Raw genomic sequence first — 25038 nt, 5'->3', positions numbered from 1 at the left:
GGGTAGACTCTGGCGGTTGGTGATGGACAGGGAGGCCTGGCATGCTGCGCTTCATGGGGTTGCAAAGAGTTGGACATGCCTGAGCGACTGAACTGAACTGAACTGAACCACCATTTTGTGTAATCTGTTTTTACCAGTCCTTAACAAGATGAAACTTTTTGCTAGAGTATAAACTATGGTAGCAGGCACCATGTTAATCTCCCTTCACTTTTTTTTGCAGGAAGATTTTTCAGTGAAAGAAGCAGAATGCTGATTTACATTCTGGAGGAAGGTTGATTTCTCATTTCAGACCAGCATCTTGTGTAGCACTGATACAAGTATTTAGAGGCACAGCTTTGAACTGGAGTTTTGGGAATCAACATCTGTAAAAGAAAAAAAGTCCTAACTAGGACCAGGATGCAATTTTTGCATGAGGTAATTTACATACAGCCTCTTTCCAGGAAGAAATTAGAATTTCTGATTAAATACTCCCAACTAACAGGATTAAAACTTCTGAGAAACCAGTTATCCCCCCACTTTTCAGTTAAGAGTATAGTGACTTTTACCAAATATTTTTTCGTTTTTTGTATCTAATCTAAAATGATTTTCTAACCAATCTCTTCCTCTCAAATATCTCTACTAAAAGTAGACCTTAGAATTTGATTTCTTAATGGATTATCGTTAAAAAAAAGAGACTCAGATGCAAATATGAAATGAATGTGTCAAAGATTTAACTTAACTTATTAATTATTGAGAGAACTAGAAAAGATGTTACAATCAGTTCAAAGGAAAATCCAAAGGCCAGACAAGCATCTAAGCCTATCAGAATTGTTGAAACCAGTTTTCTTAGTAGTTGCAAAGCCAGTTTATTGGAGGATGTAGGGGGACAGTGATGTCAATAGAAACTTTACCTAACAGAATTTTTTTGCAAATCTAAAGACAATAATTAATTGCATTATTATCAGTTTTTAACAAATTAGCTTATATCTCTTCAGAGATGTGAAATAGTTCAAAGATAGAAAAAGTATAAATCCCATAGAATCTGATAAGTGGGAAGTCTCCACTTATCAGACTGTTTAAAACAATGCATAGTCTCCAATTTCTCAGTAATCTTTCAGTCCATGTAAAAGTATTTCACACTTTCTCCTATATCCTACTACAAAGTTTCTTCCTCATTGCAAGATGATAATGAAATTTTGCTATGTGCTCATATCAAAATTATCTGAAAAATTTTCTTCAGCACTTGGCTTCTAAGAGTGGTTGCTGATGCAGGAGAGTAATGCAGGAGTCTCAGTGATTTTTCACTGAATTCTCATTAGTATGGCACCCCTATCCTTAACTAGATAGGGTCACCTCTACCCTCTCCAGGGAATCAACCCTAAGCCTTCTGCAGGGACCAGGAGGGGAGTGACTTGGGAGTTAGGGAGGAAGTCTGGGGTCTGCTTCTGATGTACACTTTTAACCAATTATTGTGTTTTTAGTCCCAACTTTACCCCTACTTCTTTTTCTTTTTTTTAGGTTTATTTTTGGCTGTGCTGGGTCTTTGTTGCTGCTCAGGCTTTTCTCTAGTTGTGGCGAGCAGGGGTCACTCCTCCTTGTGGCGCACAAACTTCTCATTGCCATTGCCTCTCCCGCTGTGGAGCACGGGTTCCAGGGTACACGGGTTTCAGCAGTTGCAGTGTTAGAACACAGCTCAGTAGTTGTGGTGCATGGGCCCAGTTGCTCCGCAGCATGTCGGATCTCCCAAGATCAGGGATCAAACCCGTGTCCCCTGCATTGGCAGGAGGATTCCCCACCAATGAGCCACCAGGGAAACCCCTACCCCTGCTTCTTGAGGTACCTGGCACTGCCTATTTTCAAGCCTTTCAGTGGTTCTTTGGGGGCAAATCGGGCTTTCTCTTGGCCTGTCTGTTGATAGATGATGAGTTTGCTAAGTCAGTTCCCACCATCCTCTGCCTTCCAGCTTCCAAAATGTTAGCGATTTCATCTCCTCTTCTGTGAAAAATCAACAATATGAATGGACAAATAGCCATTCCATGTATGACAACAGAACACTGATCCAGAACCTCCACAACAACCGGCCTAGGAAGCCAGGTGGTTAGCATCTAATTGACATGAGAATGGTCAGAATTTATCAATGAGTCAGCTTCCTTATACCTTGCCCCTACTTCCAATACAGGACCAAACAGAGAAAGCCAAATCAATCACATAAGAAGCCTGGCTTCCAGTTAGCCCTTCCCTAACTTCCCCTCCAAAATCACTGCAGATGGTGACTGCAGCCATGAAATTAAAAGACACTTACTCCTTGGAAGGAAAGCTATGACCAACCTAGACAGCATATTAAAAAGCAGAGACATTACTTTGTCAACAAAGGTCCATCTAGTCAAGGCTATGGTTTTTCCAGTAGTCGTGTATGGTTGTGAGAGTTGGACTATAAAGAAAGCTGAGTGCATAAGAATTGATGCTTTTGAACTGTGGTGTTGGAGAAGACTCTTGAGAGTCCCTTGGACTGCAAGGAGATCCAACCAGTCCATCCCAAAGGAGATCAGTCCTGGGTGTTCATTGGAAGGACTGATGCTGAAGCTGAAACTCCAATACTTTGACCACCTGATGCAAAGAGCTGACTCATTGGAAAAGACCCTGAGGCTGGGAAAGATTGAAGGCAGGAGGAGAAGGGGACGACAGAGTATGAGATGGTTGGATGGCATCACCGACTCGATGGACATGAGTTTGGGTAAACTCCGGGAGCTGGTGATGGACAGGGAGGCCTGGCATGCTACAGTTCATAAGGTTGCAAAGAGTCAGACACAACTGAGTGACTGAACTGAACTGAACTGAAGTTCCCCAGGACAATGACCTCCATTCAGAATAGATCTAAAGCCTTCTAGTTTTTTCATTATAAAGATTCCCCAATTCTCTGCCTGCCTTTGAGTCTTTGCCAAACACAAGTGATGGTTGCTGACTCCCTCCTATAGCAAATTCTGAATAAATAACTTCGTTTTTTTTCTCATTTAGGGGATTTTCTTTTCTTTTTTTTCTGTATCTTTTTACCTTGAAGGTTTGTGTTTTCCCATTTATAAAGAAATTTCAGGAGGAAGTGGAGTTACATATGGCTCAGTCCGTCATTTAACTGGAGGTCTGTTTCTGTGCTCTTTTCTCTGTGACCTAGATGTTAGAGTCTACCCTACTCTTTATCATTAGCTCCAGAAAGCCCAAAATAACATTTGTCTTTCCCTCCTGCAAACCTGGATGCAAAATTCAATACCTATTCAAATTCCTCTAATGAGTCTCCTGGAACAAAAGCATTAGAGAATGATACAGACGTTATGGACACCTACCTACAAGGAAGAGAAGATGATGTTGCATAACAAGCACACACTTCTCATAAGGAACTTAAAATCCCATCTCCGAACATTTTATACACCCCTTCTCTCCCACATTCTCTCCTCCCAGATGTCTTTCTTCCAGGAAGATTCAGCTTTCAACCCCTGTTGTTAGATGAACTTGTCTCATTGTGGGGGTGTATATATCTCACCCTTACTCTGAGGGGCCTTCATGAATTTCTTCTAAATGAATATGGGCATTTTTCCCAAGAGATAGTCTCATTCCACTTCCTTAGGAGAAAAAAGAGTTCTGATTCTCTAAACCACCAAGAAAGGATGCCTTTTCTCACTTGCTGACAATAAAGTCTTTTTTTGGCGTTTCCAGCTAGCTTGTAAGCTTCTTGAGTGCATTGCTGCATATTTTTATAATCTGTATAATACCTAAAATATTAGAAAAATTTATAGAAGGGATCAGTGGGCAGGAAGGAATGACAGAATTTCAATGGAAGGAAACAGGATATTGAATAAGCCTATTTAGTGGTCCCCTCTAAGTTTTGACCTTTATCTTCAACACACTACACAAATCGAATAAATGGTTTTCACCTTTATTGTGCATCTACTGGGCACTATATTCAGCAGATTTTAGTTGACCTGTGTGATATGCATTCATTATTAGTATCTTTCATTTCCTGTATCACTTAGGGATTGGATTCTATTGATAGTAACAAAGACGACTGCATGACTTAAAAAAATTAATTTTCTCATGTAAAAGAAGTCCAGAAGTAGTCCAGAACTAACCCTACATTTAGGGTTAGTACAGAAACTGCTGAAGACATCAGAAGTCCAGGCTTCTTCAACCTCTCCACTCCCCCTTTCTAGGCACCTGGCTTCCATCTTCAAGGTGCCACTGTGGTGGCAGGGGGCTGTGGAGCTCTAGCCATCAGGTTTTAGTCTCAGCAAGAAAGAAGGATAATGATAAAAAGCACCCCTCACCACCAAAAGGACCTTTTTAATAACTTTCAGTTCAGTTCAGTTCAGTCGCTCAGTCGTGTCCGACTCTGCGATCCCATGAGTCGCAGCACGCCAGGCCTCCCTGTCCATCACCAACTCCCGGAGTTTACTCAAACTCATGTCCATCGAGTCAGTGATGCCATCCAGCCATCTCATCCTCTGTCGTCCCCTTCTCCTCCTGCCCCCAATCCCTCCCAGCATCAGGGTCTTTGCCAATGAGTCAACTCTTCACATGAGGTGGTCAAAGTATTGGAGTTTTAGCTTCAGCATCAGTCCTTCCAATGAACACCCAGGACTGATCTCCTTTGGGATGGACTGGTTGGATCTCCTTGCAGTCCAAGGGACTCTCAAGAGTCTTCTCCAACACCACAGTTCAAAAGCATCAATTTTTCAGTGCTCAGCTTTCTTCACAGTCCAACTCTCACATCCATACATGACCACTGGAAAAACCATAGCCTTGACTAGACAGACCTTACCCAAAGTCAAATGCAAAAACTTATTTGTAATTTGTTTATACCTCATTGGTCATAACTCAGTCACATGGCCACCATGCCTATTCACAATGGAGACAGAAAAATGTATTGTTTAATACATGTAATACACTGACTACTGTTACTAAGTAGAGAGGAGAATGGATATTGGGTAGTCCACTAGCACTTTTGCCACAGTTCCTCTGGAATTTTCTGTACATGACATCCCTGTGCTTGGCATTAAGTTGTCCTTGGAATCAATTAATTACATTTCAGATAAATCAAGCAGTTCACAGCATGATCACTCTCTCTTTTGTAACTAATTGGCTTTATTTATAGAGCAGTTTTAGATTCAGAGAAAATTCTAATAGAAAGTATAGAGTTTTCATATGCCTTCCCCCCAGCCCCTACAGTTCAGTTTGGTCACTCAGTCGTGTCCAACTCTTTGCAACCCCATGGACCACACCACTCGAGGCTTCCCTGTCCATCACCAACTCCTGGAGCTTGATCGAACTCATGTCCATCGAGTTAGTGATGCCATCCCACAATCTCATCCTCTGTCATCCCCTTCTCCTCCTGCCCTCAATCTTTCGCAGCATCAGGGTCTTTTCAAATGAGTCAGTTCTTCGCATCAGGTGGCCAAAGTATTGGAGTTTCAGCTTCATCATCACTTCTTCCAATGAATATTCAGGACTGATTTCCTTTAGGATTGACTGATTGGATCTCCTTGCAGTCCAAGGGACTCTCAAGAGTCTTCTCCAGCACCACAGTTCAAAAATATCAATTCTTTGGCACTCAGCTTTCTTTATAGTCCAACTCTCACAACCATACATGACTACTGGAAAAACAATAGCTTTGAGTAGATGGACCTTTGTCGGTAAAGCAATATCTCTGCTTTTTAATATGCTGTCTAGGTTGGTCATAGCTTTTCTTCCAAGGAGCAAGCATCTTTTAATTTCATGGCTGCAGTCACCATCTGCAGTGATTTTGGAGACCCCCCCCAAAGTAGAGTCTCTCACTGTTTCTATTTTTTCCCTATCTATTTGCCATGAAGTGATGGGACTGGATGCCATGATCTTAGTTTTTTGAATGTTGAGTTTTAAGCCCACCCCACACAGCTTCCCTATTATAATATTAACATTTCCCCTGGTGTGGTATGTTCGTTACAGTTGATGAACCAATATTGACATTATTACTAACTTAAGTCCATAGTTTAGGATTTTCCCCGTGTTGCACAATTCTATGGGTTTTGACACGTGCATAATGTCATACAGTACCATACAGAATACCATGTCATTCAGTACCATACAGAATAGTTTCACTGCCCTAAAAGTCCTCAGTGCTCCTTCCACCTATGCACCCTCTCTTCTTCCCCTCCACTAGGTGGCCCTCTGGCAACCACTGATCTTTTTACTGTCACCATACTTCTGCCTTTTCCAGAATGTCATGTACAGTAGTTGGAATCACGCAGTATGTACCCTGCTCAGATTGGCTTCTTTCACTTAGCAAAGTGTATTTAATACTCCTTCTTGTGGGTTGATAGTTTTTTTCTTTTTGTCATTGAATAATATTCTGTTGTATGGATTTAACACAGTTTGGTTACCCATTTACCTGTTGAAGAACATCTTGGTTGCTTTCAATTTATGACGAAAGCTGTTGTAAACATTTATGTGCAAGTTTTTGTGTGGATTAAGTTTTCAATTCATTTGTGTAAATACTTAGGAGCATGATTGCTGGATTGAATGGCAAAACTATGTTTAACTTTGTTAAGAAACTGACAAATTATCTTCAGGAGCAACTGTACCATTTTGCATTCCAGCCAGCAATGGATGAGAGTTACTGTTGCTGGGTATCCTCAGCAGCACTTGCTGTCGTAGTGTTTGGATTTTAGCCATTCTAATAGAATTTAGTGATTCAGTGAAGTACTGGTATCTCATTATTGTTTTAATCTACAATTCCCAAACAACAGGTAAAGTCAATAATCTTTTCATATGCTTACTTGGATATCATGTAACTTCTTTGAGATGTCTATTCAGATCTTTTGCTCACTTTTTAATTGGGTTATTGAATTTCAAAAGTTCTCTCTATAGTCTGGATAACAGTCCTTTATTAAACATGTATTTTGCAGAGATTTCCTCCAAGTCTGACTTGTCTTTTCATTCTCTTCTCTAAAACATTTTTGAAATAAAGTTGTTCATTACATTTTCTAATTTCTTGTATCTCTGTTGTACTTTTCTCTGTTTCCCCTTCTAGTCCTAACATTATTTATTTGTTGTTATTTCTCTTCTATCTGGATCAGACTCACACAACTTTTTTCACTAGTGTTTTCAAAGATCTGGGCTTCCCTTGTGGCTCAGCTGGTAAAGAATCCACCTGCAATACGGGAAACCTGGGTTTGATCCCTGGGTTGGGAAGATCCCCTGAAGAAGGGAAAGTCTACCCACTCCAGTATTCTGGCCTGGAGAATTCCATGGACTGTATAGTCCATGGGGTCACAAAAAGTTGGACATGACTGAGTGACTTTCACTTTCAAAGATCTAATCTTAGTTTTGTTGGCCATATGAATCATGTCCTTTTCTATTTTATTAATTTGTTCTCTGATTTTGTTATCCTCTTCATTCTAGTACTTTGAATTTATTCTGTTGTTTCTTTCTAATGTATTAGCTGGTCACTTATATAACTGATTTTCAGTATTTCTTATTTTCTAGTGTAAAAAGCATATGTTATATGTTTACATGTATCATGTAAATTTTCTAAATATGTATAGCATTTTTTTTACTTCTCAAATCTAATATTATACATTTTAATTGGGATTTCTTCTTTTAACTTTTAGGAAGATTTTTTAAAAATTCTCCAAATATATGGGGTTTTTAAAAATAATTATTTTATTATTGATTTTTAACTTAAGTGTAATGTGGTCAAGGAATGAGATCTGTATTCTCTGACCACATCACACTTAAGTTAAAAATCAATAATAAAATGATTATTTTTAAAACTCCATATATGTGGAGGGGACTTCCCTGGTGGCTCAGATAGTAAAGAATTTGCCCGCAACACGGGAGACCTAGGTTCAATCCCTGGGTCTGGAAGATCCCTTGGAGAAGGGAATGACTACCCACTCCAGTATTCTCTCCTGGAAAATTCCATGGACGTGGGAGCCTGGCAGGCTATTGTCCATAGGGTTGCAAAGAGTCAGACACGACTGAAGTGGCCTAGCACTAGCACATATTTGGAGAATTTTCTAAAAATCTTACTAAAAGATTATTTACAGCATTTTTCTCTGTGGTCAGAGAATGAGAGCTGTATTCTCTGACCACATTACAATTAAGTTAAAAACAATACAAAAATGATTATTTTAAAAACTCCATATATTTGGAGAATTTTTTAAATATTTTACTAAAAGATTCTTTACAGCATTTTTTTCAATATGTAGAAAGTTGTTCAATGACCTAAATCAAAATTAATTTTCTTAAATCTTCTTTGTTTTTAAAGTATGTGCTCTCTCAAAATGCTGTGTGCAAGAGTTCTATACATATTTCTTTCCCTGGTGGCTCAGACAATAAAGCATCTGCCTACAATTACTGATGTGTCTTAGATGTTTTTTCATATTTAAGTGTGCAGTAGGCTGAATGTTTTGTGTCCTTTGAAAAGTCATATGTTGAAAACTAACACCCAACGTAACGGTATCAGGAAGGGGAGACCTTTGGGAAATGATTAGGACATGAGGGTGGAGTCATCATGAGCAGGATTAATGCCTTATAAGGGAGACCCAAGAGAGCTCTTTATCTCTTAGGCCAAGCGAGGACACAGTCTGGTCCTGGTCTATAAACCAGGAAACAGGTATTCACCAGACAATAAATCTGTTGGCACCTCGATCATGGACTTTTCGGCCTCTGGAACTGTGAGAAGTAAATTTCTATTGTTTGTAAGCTGCCCATCCAATAGAGGCTTCCCTGGTGGCTCAGACAGTAAAGAATCGCCTGCAATGAAGGAGACTTGGGTTCAATCCCTGGGTCGGGAAGATTCCCTGGAGGAGGAAACCCACTCCAGTATTCTTGCCCGGAGAATCCCTTGGACAAAGAGGAGTCTGGGGTCAATAGGGTGGCAAAGAGTCAGACACAACTTGAAGCAACTTAGCACGGTCAATAGTAACTTTTAATTACAGTCCAAAGGGACTAAAACAAAGAGTGAGATACTAACAAGTTGATTGGAAATTTTTTATGCACAGATGGAGCTTGTTGACTGTACCTTAAATGTAGGGTGATTGCTTATGGATATAGACAGTTTATTATGGGATCCCTCAAATGATGTATCCTTCCATTCTAATTTCTATCTTTTAAAATTATACCGATATTTGTCTCCTCTCCTGTTCTTTTTCTTCTTTGGTCTTATAAACTTTTCACTCCTTTACCTTCATTCTAAATAAAAGCACCCCCCCCCCCCCGACACACAAAAACACCAACTTTTTATTGAAGTACAAATGCCTTCAGAAAAGTGTCCACAGACATGCAACCTGAACACACATGTAAATCAGCACTCAGATTAAGAAACAGAACATTATTAGCCAGAAGCTCCCATGTTCTCTTCCAGGGTCATTACTCCACTAAGAGTAATTGCTACATTTTGTTACCAAACGAAACTTCTGTCCACTCACCTGTGCACAGTAAAGTCAATCTGCTGACACACGGTTGTAGTGGAGGAAAGTGCAGGGTGCCAAGCAAGGAATCTAGGTAGCTAGGACTCAAAAGACTTGAACTCCCTGACGGCTTTCAGAAGAGTTTTTAAAGACAGGGTGAGGGAGAGAGGTTGGGGGGGTGCGAGATCATCTCGTGGACATTCTTCTGATTTGTTGGTGATGAGGTAATCAGGAGTCCACATTATCAACCTTCTGTTCCAACTGGTCAGGGATCTGATGCTTATAGCAGCATATAGTTAACTTCTTCACCTGCTAGGGGTTTTGGTATCTGCAAAATAGCCCAAAGGACATAGCTTAGAATATTATCTATAACCTTTGTTGTCCAGTTTCTATGTCATATCCGACTCTTTTGAGACCCCATGGACTGCAACCCACCAGGCTTCTGAGACCTTCACTATCTCTTGGAGTTTGCCCAGACTCATGTCCATCGAGTCAGTGATGCCATCCAACCATATCATACTCTGTCGCCCCCTTCTCCTCCTCCCTTGAGGAGTAACTAAAGGTCCTTGACTTTGTTTAATGGCTAAACTCTTATTATTTTGTCTTGCTTGAGTGTTTCCCCTTCTTTCTGTATTTTCTCACTTCTCTGATTGATTTTATTCTTTAGAATTCAGGTAAAGTGTAGAAGGCTAAAGTTTTTCTACAGACAAGAGGCAGGCAGAGAACATGGGGAGCAAGGGGGTTCTGTCCTTGGAAGACCCAATAAAGTCCTGCTTGGTTACACATTGACTTCTAACAGCATGGATATTTGCGTAGTTTCCAATTTAGTGCTATTACCAAGTATAAGCATAAGCTTTTTTTGTGCATGTCCTTTAAGTGAACATATGTACACATCTTTGGCTATGCATAGCTTCAGTTTTTGCTGATCCTGCCAAACAGTTTAACAAAGTGATTGGGCCAATTTATGTTCCCTTCAGTAGCCTGAGAGTTCTGGTTGCTCCACAGTCTTGCCAGTACTTTGTATTTTCTCCTCTTTTTCATTTTAGCCTTTCTGGTGGGTATGTAAGGGCTTCTCAGGTGGTGCTAGTGGTAAAGAACCCACCTGTCAAAGCAGGAGACTTAATAAACGTGGGTTCGATTCCTGGTGGGGAAGATCCTCTGGAGGAGGGTATGGCAACCCACTCCAGTTTTCTTGCCTGGAGAATCCCATGGTCAGAGAAGCCTGGTGGGCTACAGTCCATGGGGGTCACAAACAGACACAACTGAATGGCTGAGCATGCATGCATGTACGTGGGTGTGTAAAGGTGTCTCATTGAGGATTTTTATAAAATATGTTATTTGTGGATCTTCATTGCCACATGCCAGATCTTTCATTGCGGCATATGGGCTCTAATTGTGGTGCGAGGGCTTGCTCCGTGGCATGCGGGATCTTAGTCCCCAAAACTGGATGGACCACAACCCCTGAATTGCAATACAGATTCCTAATCACTTGAACCACCCAAGAAGTCCTTCTCTGAGGCCTTAATTTGCAGTCAAATGCTCTACCCCTGAGCTATACCCCCGAGGCCTTAATTTGCATTTCCTCTTTACTTTTTTGCTTTTTAAGGTGTTTTAGGATGGAGCAGATGAAAACACAAGGGGTTAATGCTGTATATCTGCCAGAAAATTTCCCTTAATGGGTAATTACATAATGGAACTTAGAACCTTTTCTCCTGTACTGGAAACCACACGATGTAGTGATGAGGTCAACAAGCTTTGCAATCAGACATACTATTTTGATTCCCAGCTCCAATTCTTACTTGCTGAATTACCCTGAGAAATTTATTTAACCTTTCTCTACATTATGTAAAATGGCACTAATAATAGTACTGTCTCATGAGATTATGAGGATTAAATGAGATAAAATATGTAAAACGTTTTGCAAAGTTCCTAGCATACTATTAGCACAGAGTCCCCAAATGGCAGCTATTATTATCCCTTATATTGTTTATGCACATCTCATTTCTCCTATTTTACACATTCTAGGACAAAGCAACAGCACATAGGGTGCCTCACAAATGACAGCTTTTGATAAAAAACTGGGTGAAAGGTTTTAAATATAAATGGAAGGTATTGTGGTTCTTGTTATAAACGATGGCATACGTATTATAATGGATATAGTATAAAAGCCACTTCTAATGAGGAATGTATTATTTAAACAAGTGTCTCTTCTGTTTACCTTCCTCATTTAACAGCTAAGAATCAGTGCGGTGCAGAAACACCTCCGAGCTAATTAGTAAGGACAGTTAGTTAGAAATCCCACATTGCATTTGTGACGGTTCCAGAGGCTTCTTTCCTTAAAACCAAGACAAACAAAAATATCACCGAGGGGGAAAAAAAAAAAGCAGCACTTATCCGAAAAGGTGTTAAGCCTTTCCGATTTTAGCAGAGCCTTTGTTCAGCACTGGAGAAACCGGTTAAGGCACCAGCAGCCCGAGCTGCTTCCGTACAAGATGGCGTCTCCCACTTGTACACCCCGGCTCGGGTTACGTCACGAAACCGGAAGTGGTTTCCGTCCTAGAGGATTCGGGTGGGTGCGCGCAGGTGGTCACAGAGGTTCCAGATCTTCAGCGTGGAGTGCCGCAGGTGTTCGGGTCGGGTCCAGGGCCGCAGGTAAGTGAGCCGGCGCACCTCGCCTCGGCGGCCCACGAGGCTTTTCTCCGGGTTTGTGCGAATGGTGGAGGCGGTTTTCCGTGCGGATTGAGGAGAGGGCTCAAGATGCTGGCGATGTCACCGTGCGCGGGGGCGAATGATTGCGGGGACCTCGTTGTCCCCGAGCGACTTGGCCCTGCCCCTCTCCCCGCCTTCCTCGCCCGTGGCGGGGGCAGTTGAGCACCCAGGTGCGCCGCGAGGGATGTCACCTCGATCTCTGGCTCCCGGTGGCCTTCCGGGGCCGCCTCCTCGGACCCGCGTCTGCTCTCTTTAAGGAGTACCTACCAAACCTTCCTGGCTTCTTGACCCAGTTAGCTACAAAGGAAGCACCGCTCGCAACATCTGGCAGCTCCTTAGGCGCTGCGTGTTGCACGCGTCCACAGATAAGAGTTTCGTCCCCTCGATTCGTGGGGACCTACGCCCGCCCCCATTGTCACCACCTCTTTCTTCCCAGACCACACCCGCTGCTGTGGACCTTGCTGGGAGGCACCTCTTTTTCTTTCGCAAACCTGGAGTGTGGATCAGGGCTAGAACCGTGATGATGATTTATTACAGAATTGATACCTGCCTGTAAACGAAACCTAAACTTTTATAAGCCTTTGATATATTAATGGACACAAACTCCCTTAGACACTCATTTCTTGAAAACGCTAAAATATTTACACCGTAGAACTGAACTGAAAGGTTTTGTAATTCCAAAGTTGCGAAGTTCGAGAGAAAAAGAGTGATTTAGGAGAAGGGAAGGAATTACAAATTTTGGTCAAGTTGAGTTTGCTTTTTAAAAATGTATTTATTCTTTTATATTTATTTTAGCTGTAGTCCATGCATACAGTCATGTCAAAAATTGACACAAAATAGATCCTCTTTGACCTCTTTCCATCTCCACCTTTTCTTTTTTAATTTTTTGCCCCAAGGTAAAAACTGTTATCAGTTTGGCTTGTTTTTTCTATTTCTTTTTGTTTACATTTATTGATATGTGTTTGTACAGATACGTGTGTAAAATTTTGTGTTAAACTTTTACCAATGTGGCATATTGTACCTCATCAACAACTAAACTTCTTATGCTTAAAAATGGGTCTTGGAACTTTTTCTTTGTTAATATGTAGACATCTGCCATATTTGTTCTACTTGCTCTGTAAATTCCAGAACATGTTACGATCCCATAATATGTGAGATTCCATAGGTTGCTTAGTTTTTCCGTCTTAGGCACAGTGCGGCAGAGAACATCCTCCCACAGCGTCTGTGAGCTTGAGTGAGCATTTCTCAAAGATAGAAACCTGCAGGTGGAATTGCTGGGTGGGAGGGTGTGGATATTTAATGCCAACTGCCCACCAGCAGTGTATAATAATATCTGTTTTCCCAGCTCTTTTAAACATTTGATGGTGTCAGCCTTTTTTGCTTTTGCCAATCTGATGGGTGGGAAATGACTCTAATTTGGTGTTTTAATTTGTATTTCCCAGGTTATTGGTGAGACTGAGAATCTTTTCATGATTGTTGGCTATTTGTATTCCTTCCTCTTTTGAGAAATGCCTCACTTCTTTGGGGTTGTCTGGTTATATATGGTAATGTTTTATATATTAATCTTTTGTCATTCATATATGTTTTAAATATTTATTCCCAACATTTTGAAGTTGTTTCTTATCTCTTAACCATGTGGCATCTTTGTAAAATCAAAGTTGTAAATTTTACATTTAAATATATCAGTCTTTTACTTTGTGTATTTAGTGGGCTTTCATTCCTAATCCCAGTGGTTCTCAAATGGGACCTGTTTTGCTTTCTGGTAGCCACTTGGCAATGTCACGAGATGTATTTTGGTTGTCGTCCAGAGGCTAGAAGCCAGGGATGCTGCCAAACACCCTACAGTGCCCAGGAAAGCCCTTAAGCAAAGAATTTTTCTGGCCTAAAATGTCAGTAGTGCTGAGGTTGAAAAACCCTGTCCTACCTTGAGGCCGCGTTTTTCTCTTACCACCATGTTTTCTCCTGTAAGTTGTTATATGTTAGAGTTTTTCTCTAATTCCTTTGTGTGTGTGTCAGAGAGAGAGAGAGAGAGGGAATGGTGTGTGCCTTTTTCTTGTTTTCCAAGCAATGTCGCTCTGAATATCAGTCCATCCTTGACCCATTAATCTAAAATACCACATTTATCATGTACTAATGTCTCACCCAGTGTCTTTTCTGTATGCTCTTCTTTCCTATGTCCTAATTTTCTATTTTGTTGGGCCAATACCATAGCATTCTACATTAAATATATATTATACTTTGGTATCTAGTAGGGTAAGTAGTCCCTCATGATTATTTTTATTGTTATTTTATTGAAAGTCATACTTTATCAGCTCACGTACTCATTATTTAATCAGTGTTTTGGGGGTAGTCTTACAGTTTCTTTCCCAGATTAATTTTAGAATCAGCTGGTCAAGTAGTTTTTTTCTCTTTTTAAGTGAGTTTATTGTGGTGTCCTAAATGGGAAGAGGTGGCTCAGTGGTAAAGAATCTGCCTGCCAATGCAGGAGACATGGGTTTGATTCTTGGACTGGGAAGATCCCCTGGAGAAAGAAATGGCTACCCACTCCAGTGTATTCTTGCCTGTGACGTTCCATGGACAGAGGAGCCTGGTGGGCTACAATTCATGGGGTCTTAAAAAAGTCAGACATGACTTGGTGATTGCAACAAAATGGAAAGGAAATCTAAGAAAGACTAGGCATTTGTATACATATGACTGATACACTTTGCTCTGCAACAAGAAACTAACACATTGTAAAGCACCTGTACTCCAATAAAAATTAATACAAAAATAATTGCATTTAAAAAATAAGATGGTTTTATTGAAATGTAATTCACATAATGTTTTTTAAAGTATACAATTCAGTGATTTTTTAGTATATTTCCAGTTAAGTGGTCGTTGCTATAACCTAATTCTATTTTATTTTTAAAAGTTTATTTATTTGGCTGTGCCAGGCTTAATCGCAGCATGTGGGATCTAGTTCCCTGACCAGGGATCAAACCCTGGCCCCCTGCATTGAGAGTACAGAGTGTTAGCTACTGGACCACCAGGGAAGTCCCTACAGCCTAATTTTTGGACATGGTTATCATCCCCCAAAGACAGTTGCTTTCAGTCATGTCCGACTCTTTGAATGGACTCTAGCCTGCCAGGCTCCTCTGTCCATGGGATTATCCTGGCAAGAATATTGGAGTGATAGATCATCAGCCCAGGATGGATGCATGAGACAAGTGCTTGGGCCTGGTGCACTGGGAAGACCCAGAGGGATTGGGTAGAGAAGGAGGTGGGAGGGGGGATTGGGATGGGGAATACATGTAAATTCATGGCTGATTCATGTCAATGTATGACAAAAACCACTACAATATTGTAAAGTAATTAGCCTCCAACTAATAAAAATAAATGAAAAAAATTTAAAAAATAAACGTAACCACACTGGATCAATTAAAAAAAAAAAAAAGAATATTGGAGTGGGTTGCTATTCCCTTCTCCAGGGATCTTTCCCACCCAGGGATCGAACCCATGTCTTCTGCAGCTCCTGCATCGCAGGTGGATTCTTTACCACTGACCCACCTGGGAAGCCCAAAGGAGCCCATACCTATTATCAATACCCATTCCCCAATATCCTAGCCCTGTGCATGCTAAGTCACTTCTGTCATGTCTGACTCTTTGAATGGACTCTAGCCTGCCGGGTTCCTCTGTCCATGGGATTCTCCAGACAAGAATACTGGAGTGGGTTGACATTTCCTCCTCCAGGGGATCTTCCTGACCCAGGGATCGAACCCAGGTCTTCTGCATTGCTGGCAGATTGTTTACCGTCTGAGCCATCAGGGAAGTTGCTAGCCCTAGCCCTAGACAGTCACTAATCTTTCTGCCTTTATAGATATAAGTATTTTGTGTAAATGGAATTGTACAGTTTTTGCACGATCTTGTGATGGGCTTCTTTCACTTGGTATAGTGTTTTCAAGGTTCATACATGTTGCAGCGTGTATCAGTACCCATTCCTTTTTATCTCTGAATAAAATTCCATTCTGTGGTGTATTTGTTTCCTGGGGCTACAGTATCGAAGTAACGAAAACTGGATGGCTTAAAATAACAGATGTATTCTCTCACAGCCTTGGAGGCTATAAAGTCCAAAATCAAGTTGTCAGCAGGAATGCATTCTCTCAGGTCTCTACAGGGGAATCCTTTCCTGCCTCTTTCTAGCTTCTGACGTTGCCAGCAGTCCTTGGCATTGTTTGGCATTCCTTGGCTTGCAGCTGCATAACTCCCAACTTCTGCCTCTGCCTTCGCCTGGCCTTCATCCCAGCGTGTCCATCTTCATGTTGTAATTCTCTTTGTGAAAATCTGTATCAGTCTTTTCTCCCCTTCATATAAGGATACCAGTTATTGAATTAAAGGCACTCCACTTTAGCAGGACCCTGTTTTGACTTAATTAGGTATGCAGAGGCCATTTCCAAATAAAGTCACGTTCATAGATAGTGGGAGTTAGGATATTAACATATCTTTTGGGGGAATCACATAACATTATGGATCTACCCCATTTTATTTATCTGTTCATCAGCTGATGGACATTTGAGTTGTTTCCACTTTTGGCTATTATGAATAGTGCTGCTATGAACTGTTGTGTGGATGTGTGTTTTCATTCCTCTTGGATATATACCTAGAAGTGGAATTGCTGGGTCATATAGCAACTCTATGTTTAATCATTTGAGCGACTGCCAGATTATTTTCCAAACAGCTGTACCATTTTATGTCAACATCAACAGTATATGAGGATTCTAATTTCTCCGAATTATTGCCAGCACTTATTAGCTGTCTTTTTAATTAAAGCCATCCTAGGTGGGTGTGAAGTGGTATCTCATTGTGGTTTTGATTTGCATTTCCCTAATAGCTAATGATGTTGAGCATCTTTTCACGTGTTTATTGGCCATTTGTATATGTTCTTTGAAGAAATGTCTATTCATATCCTTGCCTGTTTTTTTTTTCTTTCTTTGCCTGTTTTAAATTGGTTCTTTTTTTTATTGAATTGTAATAGTTTTTTATATCTTCTAGATACACACCCTCATGAGCTAGATGATGCAAATATATTTTCTCCCATCCTGTGGCTTTTTTTCACTTTCTTGATAGTCAATTCATTAAAAAATTTTTTTAAATTAAGTTTGCATTTAATTTACATTATTCTGAGTATTTCTTTTTTCAACATTAATTATTTTTTTTATTTTGGCTGCGTTGGGTAGTCATTATAGGATGTAGGCTTCTCTAGTTGTGGCGTGCGGGCTCTAGAGCACATTTGGAATATTTCTGTAAAACATCTCTTCTTTATTAATGGAGAAATACAGTAATTATAGTACCTTCTGTAGAGGATTGTTAAAAGGATTAGATGAGTAATGTATTCATAAATATACAGGCATATGTGTGTAAAGAGCCTGGCACTTGATAACGTGCTCTCTAAATGACACCTGTTCTATCCCTGCTCTTCCAGTCTTATTCTATAACTTCAGTAAGGTTTTCTTTGTTTCTTCATATTCAGTTCAGATCAGTTCAGTTGATCTTACATATTTTTTGTTGAGTTTATACTTATGTTTGTGTGTGTGTTTGTTTAAAAACATGTGGCTTGTAGTTTTAAAACTGTATATTTCTGTTATGAATGAGATTTTCTTCATATTTTTATAATGGGTTTGGGAAGCTATTAGTTTTCTATTCATCACACTTTCAAAATTCTAAGTTTAAAAGTTGTGACTTGTTTTCTAATCTGGGTTATTCCGACGCCAGTGTTCTGTTAGGAACTGGTGTTCTTTTCCATTCTGCCTTGTTCTGCCCTCATTTGAATCTTCTCATCTTGGCTCTGCTATTGTGAGTCTTAATCTAATGGGTCTGCCTGCCTCTAGCCTTGCCCTCATCCAATCTAGCACACACGCAGTGACCATAGTGTTCTTTGAAATATGAGTCTGAGCTTGTCACTTCGCTTCTAAGTCTGTTATACGCTCCCCATTACCTGTAAGGTTTTATCTTATCAGGTAATATAGGGCTTCTCATGACTTGACCTGTATCTCCTCCTTCTAGCATCATTCCTCTCTGTCTCCTTACTTATACGTTACGCTCTAGCACAGTGCTGACCGGTTGAAATATCATGTGAGCCCCATACATAATTTAAAGCTTTCTACTAGCCACAGTAAGACTATAAAAATAAACAGGTGAACTTAATTTTAACAGGTTTTGTTTAACCCAGTAGATCCAAAATATCATTTCAACGTGAGATATAAAATCTCAGTATGGAATTACTTGAGATAGGAATTATAATAGAGGTTAACGAGGGTTGGGGAGGGAAGAATGGGAAGTTACTGTTTAACAGTACAGAGTTTGTTTGGGATGATGAAGTAGTTCTAGAAATGAATAGGGATGGGACTTCCCTGGTGGCTTAGTGGTTGGGAATCTGCCTGCCAATGCAGGGACACAGTTACCCCCCTGGTGGGGGAACTAACATCCCACAAGCTGCTGGTCCACTAAGCCTGTGTGCCACAACTAAGACCGTGTGCCACAACTAAGACCTGGCACAGCCAAATAAATAAATATTAAAAAAAAAAAAAAGAAATGGATAGTGGTGGTGATTGCATAACCTTGTGGATGCAGTTATGCCACTGAATGATACTCTTAAAAATGTTAAAATGTAAATTTTGTGTTTTACTACAATGTTTTACTACAATGACATAAAAGGTCACCTTAAAAATCAATATGGAAGGGCTTCCCTGGTGGCTCAGTGGTGAAGAATCAGTCCACTTGCCAGTGCAGGAGACACGGGTTCGATCCCTGGCCCGGGCAGATCCCACGTGCTGCAGAGCAGCTAGGCGCGTGTGCCACAACTTTCTATCCTGTGCTCTGGAACCCAGGAGCTGCAACTACTGAAGCTCAAGTGCCCTAGAACCTGTACTCCACAACACGAGAAGCCACCAGGATGTGAAACCCTCGCACTGCATTGAAGAGTAGCCCCTGCTCGACACAGCTAGAGAAAAGCCCGTGCAGCAGCTTAGATCCAGCACAGCCAAAAATAAATATTTTAAAAAATCAATATGGAAATTATCAATAAGATAGTTTTTATTTATTTATTTTTTGTCAGTCTTTAGAACTCAGAATTTTGCACTTATGGTACGTGTTAAATTGGCTTGAACTTTTCCACTTGTACCACGATACTTCGTGCCTTTCATATCTTTGCACGTGCAGTTGTTCCGTCTGCCTGGAGTGACCTTCTTTTTGCCTGGTGCACCTAGAGAATGCTTGCTCATTTAAAAAATCTTTTTTAATTTTTAAAATGTATTGATTTATTATTATTATTTTTGGCTGTGCTGGGTCTTCGTCGCAGCATGCAGACTTCTCTAGTCGGGCATGAAGGCTTAGTTGCCCTGAGGCATGTGGGGTCTGAGTTCCACGACCAGGGATTGGAAGGTGTATTCTTAACCACTGGACCCCCAGGGAAGTCCCCAGTTTGCTCATTTTTTAACGCCAGTACCAGTCTCAGAGCTCACCCCTTTCAGCGAGTTTCTCTTAATAATTCCCACGCCTCCTCTTGGCCATCCTGTACTTGTGTGTGCTTCTGTGGTTTGTGTTACTTCACTATATTGCAAATTGTTCAGTACACCCATTTCTCCTTTTCTGAATCCTGGATTTTTGAAAGCAGATTGGCCTTTTAACTGTTTTTACCCAGAGCCTGGCACAGTGTTTGGTTTATTGAAACAGTTGTGTACATGTTTACTGAATGAATCCCTTGACTGGGGGGAAGAATACCCCACAAAATTTCTCCATATAAAAGTGAATTAATTAAAAAAATGAATTAATAACTGTTTTGAATGTTGCCAAGAGTTCCTTCATTGCTCCTTCAATTTCCCTGTTAGGATTTTCTTTTTCACAGGCCACATCATGGTAAATAATAAGTGGGAACCTGGCTGCTTGGGAATTCCAGGTCTGAGGGAGCCCTTCTCAATGGAAGCAAATCAATAATGCTCTGTTGTTGTTTTTTTTAAGTATTCCACTTTAACATAACCTGATTTTTAGTGTTATTAACCATGGAGGTAGTGTGAAATACAAAAATAAATTTGAAAGATGAATAAATAAAAACACATGTTAGAAGATGTTATTTTCCCGGAAAACAGAAATTCATTTTTCTGTACAAAAACTTGTAAGTTGGGAGGGAAGGCACAATCAAGATGCAAATTGAAGGGCTTCCCTGGTGGATAAGTGGTTAAGAATCCACCTACCAATGCAGGGGACCCGGGTTTGATCCCTGCTTCAGGAAGATCCCAGTTGCCCTGAGGCAGCTAAGTCAGCGGCCACAACTGCTGAAGCCTGCTTGCCCTAGAGCCTGTGCTCCACAACAAGAGAGTCCATCAAAATGAGAAGCCTGTGCACCGCAACTAGAGAGCAGCCCCCTCTCTCCCCCTGCTCTCAACAACTAGAGAAAGCCCTTGTGCGATAAATAAATGAACAAATATTTTTTAGAAAAATCCAAATTAATCGCAAAGGATAAAATGTTTGGTTGAAACATACAAGAAGAAATTTAGACGAAATAAATGTAAAATTTTGGGTTTAGGTGCAAAATATACAAGTATATAAAATGAGGAATTCAATATGATTTCAGTGAATTTTATTTACCACAAACTCTGTATGAATCATCAGTGTGATTCTACTGTACAAATACCTACCATTTCATCCAGCATAAATAATATATAGGTTCCAGAGCCTAGGAAGTAATAGTACCAATGTAGTCTACACCAGTTAGACCATGTCTCAAGTATTGAATACAGGCGTGGGCGCTACATTTTAAGAGATACATTGGCAAGCTTGGAGCTGTTCAGAAGGATCCAGCCATAATGGCGAGTGGTCTGTAAACTAGGTCACAGGAAGACTGATTGGATTAAGTAGAATGTACCAAGGGAAGTCGTAAGAGCTGTCTTCACATATTTCACAAGCTCTTAAGAAAGAGTAAACACGTCTGTCATTTCAGAGGCCAGACTGAACATCAAAGAGAAAAAATTCTATGTAGGGAATTTTTACAGAATGCAAGAACGTTTCAACAAAAACTGCCTCTTAAGGTAATGAACTCTGTGTCTGGGAGTATTCAGGTAGAGATCAGGTCATGATCTGTCAGGATTATGAAAGAAAGAAACCTTGAACTGTGTGAGAGCTGAATTTGGCTTTTACATTTTAACTCTATAGTTCTTTGTTTCCCTTTAATAAGACTACTGTGGTTTATAGAACCCAGTAGTAGTCATATTTAACATTTATTGAACTCTAAAGTGCTAGCCAATATGCTAAGTCAAGCTATTTCATCATCTTACTTAAGCCTTACAATAATCCTACATGGTAGGTACTATCCTTCTCATATTACTGATTAGGAAACTGAGACTTAGAGAAGTTCAGTAAATTGCCCAAGTTTATGTAGCCACCAGGGCTTACATGGTGGCTCAGTGGTAAAGAATCCGCCTGCTAATGCAGGAGGCGAGGGTTCAATCCCTGTGTCAGAAAGATCCCCTGGAGAAGGAAACGGCAACCTACTCCAGTATTCTTGCCTGAAAAATCCCTTGTACAGAGGAGTCTGGCAGTCCATGGGATCACAAAAGAGTCGGACACAAGTGAGTAACTGAAACAGCAGCAATATAGCTAGCAAGTGGCGGAGGCCCAGGGTGTTTGACTCTGGGGCTTATGTTTTCATCCTCTACCTTATGCTACTCTCTGAACATTTTAACTTACTGTTTAATGCATTAAAATGAGATTTCTTTCAAGAATATAATCATGAGTCTTAAGTGTTGAGTGGGAAACTTACTTTGGTTGTCTCAAAAAATGAAAATGAAGTGTAGTCACTCAATCATGTCCAACTCTTTGCAATGCTGTGGACTGTAGCCTGACAGTCTCCTCTGTCCATGGAATTCTCCAGGCAAGAATACTGGTGTGGGTTGCCATGCCCTTCTCCAGAGGATCTTCCCAACTCAGAGATTGAGCCCAGGTCTCCTACTTTGCAGGCAGATTTTTTTTTTTTTTTTTTTTTTTTTGCAGTCTGAGCCACCAGGGAAGCCCATCTCTAAAAAGCACCACTTAAAAAAATGTGTTTCTAATTGGAGTCGGAAAAGAGTTGGATGTGATTTAGGGAGTAAAGCAACAACAACAACAACAAAATTATGAATATATACATACTTGTACAGAATTTGAAAAATCAAAACTATTTATAACTCTAGTGCCTTAGGTAACCACCATTATCAGTTTTATAACAGTTATTTTATGCAATTATTTTATATAATTTTTTAATACAGTTTAAAAAAAAAAAGAATGGCAGATCCTTTGTCACTGAAGATGGTGAAGCATCGAAAGCTTTGGATCCCAGAGCCAGTCCTTAGCGAGGTGTCTTAGTGTGTATGTATAGAATACCACAGACTGGGTGGCTTAGAGACACCAGTTCTAACAGTTCTGGAGTCTGGAAGTCCAAGATCAGATTGCCAGCGTGGTTGAGTCTTGATGGACATTTTCTTCTGGGCTGCAGGCTGCTAACAACTTCTTATTGTATCCTTAGTGGCAGAGATCAGAGGGAAACAAGGTCTCTCCTGACTTTTTCGGGCACTAATCCCATTCACTAGGGCTCCACCCTTATGACCTCATCTGATCCTAATTACCTTCCAAAAGGCCCCACTTCCTAACACCATAAGTTAGAGTTTGAGATTTCTTCATGAATTTCAGAGGGACGCAGACATTCCATTTATAACCCAAGATTTTATTTTTCTCACTCCTGGCCCAGTGTTGAACCATACCGCTTGTTTGTAGTATCACAGCTCAATAAGGGAAAACATTTTTTTTAGTTTTGTGTGAATAAACAGTTTTGTAGTCTGATAATTGAATTAGAAATATCTATCATAAAATGTTAGCATATAATGCCTTGAATTATTTTATCCATTCAGTAAATATTTATTGTTATCAGCTCTGTGCTAGTTGCTGGAGATAGTTATATATAAATGAAGAAGCCAGTTAAGGTGAAGAAGCATTTGAGGTCCCTATTTTCATGGGGTTTACAATCTGGTGGGAAAGATAAACAGTGAATGAATGAGCAGTCATTATTAATTCATAAGTCAAGCCAACAGGAGAAAAATCAGAAATATCCCTAGATTTAAAAAATTGCATACACTTGTGTAACCCACACCTCCATCAACATATGGAACTTGACCACAATTCCAGAAATTTCCTTCGTATCTAAAAGGCTTTTCCCTGGAATTTGACATAACTGGCTCCTTTTTATCATTCAGTGCACAGCGTCAGTGTCTCTTCCCTGCACACACCTCTCTAGAGGCAACTATTGTTCAGATTTTTTTTCTACCATAGATTAGTTTTAGCTGTTCTAAATATATATATAAATAGATGTTCTTTATATATAAATGGAGCTATACAGTATCTCTTTTATATCTGTCTTCTTTCACTCAGCCTAAGGTTATTTTTGAGATTCATCCAGGTTGCATGTATTAGTAATAAATTCCTTTTTATTCTTGATTAACATCGCATTGGATGGCAGTACCACTTGGGCTGTTTCCAGTTTGAGGCTATTCTGAATAAAGCTGTTATGAATATACTTATACAAGTCTTTTTGTGGATATATTTAATTTATCCAACTTGGACTCAGGGAACTGTACCAAATCTGACCTCCTTCATCTTCCAAATCTTCCTTTTGTGAATATTGAGCTTCTCAATCCATCCTTTGTGTCTGTTCTTACATTTTTTTTATCTCTTTATCTTTGTGATGCATTCTGAGTGACTTCCTCAGACTTATCTTCAATTCAGTAACTCTTCCTCTCTGTCTGATCCACTGTTTGTTGACTATTGAGTTTTTTAAAAAATTTTAACAAATGTTTTTCGTATCTAGAAATTCTACTTTTTGTTGTCTTCTGTCCATGCTTTAGATTTTATGTTCCTGAATTTCCCTGATTGTTACTTTGAAGTCTCTTTCAGATCTAAGATATGATTTTTTGGTTTTTTTGCTGACTCTGTGAGCTATTTTTATTGGTTTTAGGGTTTGGGGTTTTGTGTTGTTTTCTTTCATTTGTGAACACTCTTGTGGGCCTGATCTTCCGTGGCAATCCTGCACGTTTCTTGCATGGTGTAAACAGCTTTATGATCAGCTCTGTCTTTTTCTAACAGAACTCATCTTTAGTTTTAGTTTCTTGGCTAAGGGTTTCCTTTTGTAAGTATAACGTGAACTCAGCCCCTGTTATCAGCCCAGAGTGCAGATTTGAGCGGTTGTCCTCTCAGGGGGAACTCTGTTCATATTCTCTTTTTCTTAAATTGAATGAAAGATTCTTTATATTCTGTAGTACTTTACAGTTTTGAAAAATTTTACACTTATATTCAGGTATATACAGCTTTTTCCTTATAGATTATTAGAAAATATTGAGTATATTTTATGGACTACAAGGAGATCCGACCAGTCCATCCTAAAGGAAATCAGTCCTGGGTGTTCATTAGAAGGACTGGTGCTGAAGCTGAAACTCCAATACTTTGGCCACCTCATGCAAAGAATTGACTCGTTGGAAAAGACCCTGATGCTGGGAGGGGTTGGGGGCAGGAGGAGAAGGGGACGACAGAGGATGAGATGGCTGGGTGGCATCACCAACTCGATAGACATGAGTTTGAGTAAACTCCAGGAGTTTGTGATGGACAGGGAGGCCTGGTGTGCTGCGATTCATGGGATCGCAGAGTCAGACACGACTGAGCGACTGAACTAACTGAACTGATGCAGTAAATCCTTATTAGTTATCTATTTTATGTATAGTAATGTGTGTATATTAGTCCAAAACTCCTGTTTTATCCCTGTTCCCCCTTCCTCTTTGGTAATCATGTCTGTCTTCTTTGTGGGTCTGTTTCTGTTTTGCCAATAAGCTCATTTGTTTCATTTTTTTAGATTTCACAT

The 25038-nt window shown here is 40.1% G+C and overlaps 1 protein-coding gene across 1 annotated transcript in view; it reads left to right on the top strand.

The window, feature by feature from the left end:
- Positions 1-11971: 11971 nt before the first annotated feature.
- EXD2 (exonuclease 3'-5' domain containing 2) overlaps positions 11972-25038 on the top strand; it is a 50743-nt gene continuing 37676 nt past the window's right edge. The window contains exon 1 of the mRNA XM_061156799.1: positions 11972-12071. The gene's annotated coding sequence lies outside the window, so the exon portion shown is untranslated. The remainder of the gene's footprint in view (positions 12072-25038) is intronic.

This window comes from Dama dama, chromosome 12 (genome assembly GCF_033118175.1).
Source record: "Dama dama isolate Ldn47 chromosome 12, ASM3311817v1, whole genome shotgun sequence".
Taxonomy (NCBI): domain Eukaryota; kingdom Metazoa; phylum Chordata; class Mammalia; order Artiodactyla; family Cervidae; genus Dama; species Dama dama.
The sequence above is the reverse complement of the archived record's forward strand: the minus strand, read 5'-3'. Positions and strand labels throughout refer to the sequence as shown.